Here is a 6,368-nt window from a genome sequence, read left to right on the forward strand (position 1 = left end):
CCCCTCTAAGAAACAGACAAAAAGCTAGGGTCCCTTTCTCTCCTCAAAACTGCATACACCTGGGGCACCTGGATGGTTCAGTGGGTTAAGCGTCTGACTCTTGGTTTCGGCTCAGGTCATGACCTCCCGCACTGATCAGCAGGGGGCTGTCGGCTTTGGATTCTCTCTCCCTCTCCTTCCCCTTCTGCCATTCCCCCCGCCTCTCTAAAAATTATTATAATCTTTTTTTTAAAAATGCATACACCTACATACTACACACGCACACAGATCCCTACTCTAGATCTCTGAGGTCCAAAACTTTGAAGCTACCTTTTTTAGTAGAAAATGTGGCAAAAATCACTCCCCAAAATATTCGGCTCTTCTAAGTCTTTGGGGGAAAGTTCTATGAAAGATAAATAATATGTCCCTGTCAATTCTTTTTTTCTTTTAAGAATTTATTTATTTGAGAGAGAGAGCAAGTGTGAGAGAGCACAAGCAGGGGGAGAGGGAGAAGCGGGATCCCCACTGAGCAGGGAGCCTGATGTGGGGCTCCATCCTAGGACCCTGGGATCATGACCTGAGCCGAAGGCAGACATTTAATCGACTGAGCCACCCAGGTGCCCCATCCCTGTCAATTCTTAACAAAAGGCCAAAAACTAAAGTGGGTATCATGAAAGTTTAGAAGGAGCATTGTAATTATAAGCCCATTTGTCTTTCACGCTTCCTAATCTCTCTCACAGCTGATTTCCTAGAAGGAGCATGAGAGGCTAGAGATAGAGAAGTTGTTGGGCTGAGCGGTCAGCCCAGGGATACAGAAGGACAGGGAGCTGAGACGAGCTTTGCAGGAGCCGCCTGAGAAATCCACATGAGGAAAAGAGGTTTATTTATAAGGGGCTCCAAAAGGGATAAATGAGACCCAAATGTTTAGATGGTTTACAGATCAACTTCTTTGCCAAAGCAGTCTTAGGATCAAAATGTCAGACCTTCCATGTGAAATTTGTACTTTCACAGAAATAGCAACAATTCTATAAAAACAGTCTAACACTAGAAAGAGATTACTGGCTGATCTAGGATTATTATTGACTCTTCTAAAGATACCTACCATAAGACCAAAGGAAATACTTGTGAAAAATACCACCAACTCTCTAAAATGTAAACACTGTGTTTTAATAAAATAGAGGCAATTCTAATAGCGAACAGTGATTCATGTCACTGGAGATTATGTGTTTCAAAAAAAAAACTTTTTTTAATTTAAAGCCTTCTTTTCTACAGAGAAGAATCCACATTTTCAGTCTTTCTAGCCAGTCAGAAAAGGAAATGCTGCAGGTGTGACTAATATGGACCTCTGACTTTAACAATCCAGGCTGTACTTTTGACCTCAATCAACTAACCATGCATTTTTAAAAATAACCTTATTTGGAATAATTTTAGATTTACAAGAAAGTTGCAAAGGTATTAGAATTCACATATACCCCTTACCCAGTTCAGCTTCTCCTAATGCCATCGTATTATTTTATAGGGGAATAATGTCAAAATTAAGAAACCCAACATTGGTATATTATCATTAACTAAACTCAACTTGTTTCAGATTTCACCAATTTTTCCATCCATGTCCTTTTTCTGTTCCAAGATCTCATCCAGGATACTACACTGCATTTAGGTGTCATGTCTCCTCATGTACTTTGGTCTATGACAGTTTTTGAGTTGTTCCTTGTTTTTCATGACCTTGACAATCCTGAGGAATACTGGGGGGGGGGGGAGTGGGGGCATTTCATGATAAAGATCTAGAAACTGTGCAAAGAATTTAACAGCAAAATTAAGCTCCTAAGACACATCCTAAAAGTGTAAGAGAGAGATGGCTTTACTGGTGAACTCTAATAAAATGTTTAAAGAAAATTAACATCAATCCTCAAATTCTTCCACAAAATAGAAGAGGAAGAACACTTCCTAATCTATTCCATGAAGCCAACATTACTCTGATGCCTAAGCCAAATAAAGCCAACACAAGAAAACTACAGACAAATAAATTTTATTAATACACATGCAAAAATCTCAACAAAATATTAGCAAGCTGAATACAGCAGCACATTAACAGAAATATATATCATGACCAAGTGGGATTTATCCTAGAAATGCAAAGGTGGTTTGACATACAAAAATCAACTAATGTAACATATTAATAGGATGACAGAAAAAAAACATGTTCATCTGATTAATATGGAAAAAGCATCTGATAAAATCCATTACCCTTCTGTGGATAAAAAAAAAAAAAACACTCAAATTGGGAACAGAAGAGAACTTCCTCAACATGGTAGAGGGCATTAAAAAAAAAACAAAACCCACAGCTAACATTATAGTCAATGGTGAGACTGAAAGCTTTCTCCCTAAAATCACAAAAAAAGACAAGGATGCCTGCTTTCACACTTATATTAAACATCACACTAGAGCTCTAGCCAGAGCAATTAGGTAAGAAAAAGAAAGAAAAGGCATCCAAGTTGGAAAAGAGGAAGTAAAACTATCCTTATTCACAGGTGACATGATTCTATACAGAAAGAATCTGCAAAAAACTAGTAGTGCTAATTAACAAATTTTAGCAGTCACAGAGTAGAGATCAACACACAGAAATCAGGTATACTGCTATATGCCAGCAATGAACAATCCAAATATGAAATTAAGAAAACAATTTCACTGGGGCACCTGGCTGGCTCAGTCAGAAGAGCATGCAACTCTTGATCTCAGGGCTGTGAGTTTGAGCCCCACACTGAGTGTAGAAACTACTAAAAATAAAGAAAATAAAATGAACTTAAAAAAAAAAGTATCATTTATAATAGCACCAAAAATAATAAAATATTAAGGAATAAGTTTAACCCCAAAAAGCACAAGACTTATACACTGAAATCTATAATACACTACTGGGATAAACTAGAGAAGAACTAAATAAATAAATGGAAAGACATCTTATGTTTATGGATTAGAAGACTTAATATTGTTAAGATGGCAATACTCTCTAAAGTGGTCAATAGTCAATACAATCCCTATCAAAATCGTAATGACCTTTTTTTGCAAAAATGGAAACCAAAACTATCTTAAAAAGAACAAAGTTGGAAAATTCACACTTCTGATTTCAAAACTTAGTACAAGGCTACAGTGATCAAAACACTATCCTACTGCCGTTAGGACAGGCACATACACCAGTGCAAAAGAACTGAGAGTCCAGAAATAAAATCTCACATTTATGGCTAACTAATTTTCAGTTAAGTGTGCCAGACCATTCAACAGGGAAAGAATTTATTGAAAGAACAGTGGACTGTTAGTAGAAAGACTAACGGTATTTCAACAAATTCTGCTGAGAAAACTGGATATCCACATGCAAAAGAATAAAGCTGAATCCTTGACTCATACCACATAAAAAAATTAGTTCAAAATGGATAAAGACCTAGATGTAGAAGCTTAAACTATAAAACTCTTAGAGGTAAACATAGGGGTAAATCTTCGTGACCCTGAAACTGGCAAGGGATATTTACTTGTGACACCAAAAGCATAAGCAACAAAACAACAAACATAAATTAGACTTAACCTTTAAAACTTTTGTGCATCAAATGACATTGTCAAGAAAATGAAAAGACAAACCATGAAATGGGAGAAAATATTTGCAAATCATGTATCTGATAAGGATCCTGGATAGGATATATAAAGAACTCCTACAATTCAATAACAACAACAACAAACCCCAATTTTAAAATGGGCCGAAGGGCGCCTGGGTGGCTCAGTTGGTTAAGCATCTGCCTTTGGCTCAGGTCATGATCCCAGGGTCCTGGGATTGAGTCCCGCATCAGGCTCCCTACTCAGGGGAGAGCCTGCTTCTCCCTCTGCCCCTCCCCCCGGTCATGCTCACTCATGTGCACGCTCTTTCTCTCTCGCAAAAATTAATTAATTAAAATGGGCAGAGATCCTGAATGGGCGCTTCTCCAAAGATCCACAAATGGCTAACAAGTACATGAAAATATGCTTAACATAAGCCATCAGAGAAATGAAAATCAAAACCACAGTGAGATACCACTAACACCTACTAGAATGACTCTAACCAAAAAATCAGAAAATAAGCATTGGCAGGATGTGGAGAAACTGGAATGCACACTGCTAGTGGGAATGTAAAATGGCACAACTACGGAAAACAGTTTGGCCCCTCCTCAAAAAGTTTTAAGAAAAAGTTAAATATAGAATTACCATATGACCCAGTAATTCCACATCAAAATATACCCAAAAGAATTGAAAACAGATATTCAAAGAAATATTTGTACACAAATGCTCAAAGTAGCATACTCGCAATAGCCAAAAGGTGGAAACAATAGCCAAAAGATGTTCATCAAAGGATGAATGGATAAACAAAACATAGTTACATTCATACAATGCACTATTATTCAGCCACAGAAAGAAATGAAGTACTGATAGATGTTAGAGCTACTAATGAAAACCGAAAATATGCTAAGTGAAAGAAGCCAGGCACAAAAGGTTATATGTTGTAGGATTCTATTTATGTGAAACATCCAGAATAGATAAATCCATCAGAAAGCTGCCTACTGGTTGCCAGGGGCTTGGGGAAGGGGGAAATATGGAATGATGGAAATTGGGTGATGAAAATGTCTTGGAACTAAAAGAGGTAATGGTTGCACAACATCATTAGTCTACTAAAGGCCAACTGAACTGAACACTCTAAAATGGTTAGTGATCAATCTATAGTATGTGAATTTTACCACAATTTGTTTTTAAGTGGAAAAAAAGGGGTGCCTAGGTGGCTCAGTCAGCTAAGCGCCCAACTCTTGATCTCAGCTCAGGTCTCGATCTCAGGGTTGTGAGTTCAAACCCCACATTGGGCTCCATGTGCAGTGCGGAGCCTACTTTAAAAAACTAAAAATAAAAATAAAAAAATAAAGGGGCGCCTGGGTGGCTCAGCCAGATAAGCATCTGCCTTCTGCTCAGGGTCCTGGGATCAAGCCCCTCATCAGGCTCCCTTCTCGGTGGGGAGCCTGCTTCTGCTTCTCCCTCTCCCTCTGCAGCTCCCCCTGCTTGTGCTTGCTCTTTCTCTGTCAAATAAATAAATACAATCTTTAAAAAAATAAAAATAGGGGTGCCTGGGTGGCTCAGTCGTTAAGCGTCTGCCTTCGGCTCAGATCATGATCCCAGGGTCCTGGGATGGAGCCCCACATCTGGCTCCCTGCTCCACGGGAAGCCTGCTTCTCCCTCTCCCACTCCCCTTGCTTGTGTTCCTTCTCTCGCTGTGTCTCTCCCTGCCAATAAATAAATAAAATCTTAAAAAATAAAAAATAAAAAAATAAAATGGAAAAAAGAAGATCAGGTGGGAATGCCTATTGGTTAACCTAAGTGACCAACATAGTAGAGCACATAAAGCCAAAGTTTAAGGCAAACATTACATTTAATAAAGGTCAACTCAAGAGCATTAAAATAACAGAATTTTAGAGTTCAATTTAGAAACATATTCTTTTCAAAACTTGCAATTAAGTATGCTTAAGAATAATTATAACTTTGGAAATGATCACTTGCCCAGGAAAAATATAAACTCAGACTAAAATAATATCGATAATTCATTCAATTATCAATGAAAGACGATTAATATAAAATGTTAAAGGTGCAGTCATCTTGTTGTGCATAGACAGCGAAGGTACATTACTCAATTCACCATGTTTTAAAGTGAGCTCTTTAAGTGGTACACAGAATTTATGGCCTATCCAATAATGACACAATAGTTACCAATTACTGAATATTAGTATGAGACAGGTATTTGGCTAATTTCTTATGTTATTCTGAATTTTCACAACCACCCTGCCCTTTTTTACAGATGATAGAATGGACTGAGAGAAGTCCCAAAGACCAATCAATTGGTACTTGGTAGAAAAGGGTTTCAAGCATTCACATGCCAACTCTGCAAATATACCTATGAGATCTTGGTCAAGTTATTTAACTTCTCCAAATCTCGACTGCCTTATCTGTAAAATGGAAATGGCTGTTGTGAGGGTTAAACGGTAATACTGTCCATACAATGAAATAATATAAAGTCCTACAAAAAATATGTGGAACGTCTTCATCCTAAAGGTTGCCTGCCAATATTTAGGGGTGATGTGTCTGCAACTAATTTCCAAATGATTCCACAAAATAAGAAATACCACACCTAAAAGAGCCAAGATGTCCATCGACAGATGACTGGATAAAGAAGATGTGGTATATATATACAATGGAATATTATGCAGCCATCAAAAGGAATGAGATCTTGCCATTTGCAACGACGTGGATGGAACTGGAGGGTATTATGTTGAGTGAAATAAGTCAAACAGAGAAAGACATGTATCATATGATCTCATTGATATGAGGAA

This window comes from Leptonychotes weddellii, chromosome 1 (genome assembly GCF_054177405.1).
Source record: "Leptonychotes weddellii isolate Sample4059 chromosome 1, ASM5417740v2, whole genome shotgun sequence".
In the NCBI taxonomy this organism is placed as follows: Eukaryota; Metazoa; Chordata; class Mammalia; order Carnivora; family Phocidae; genus Leptonychotes; species Leptonychotes weddellii.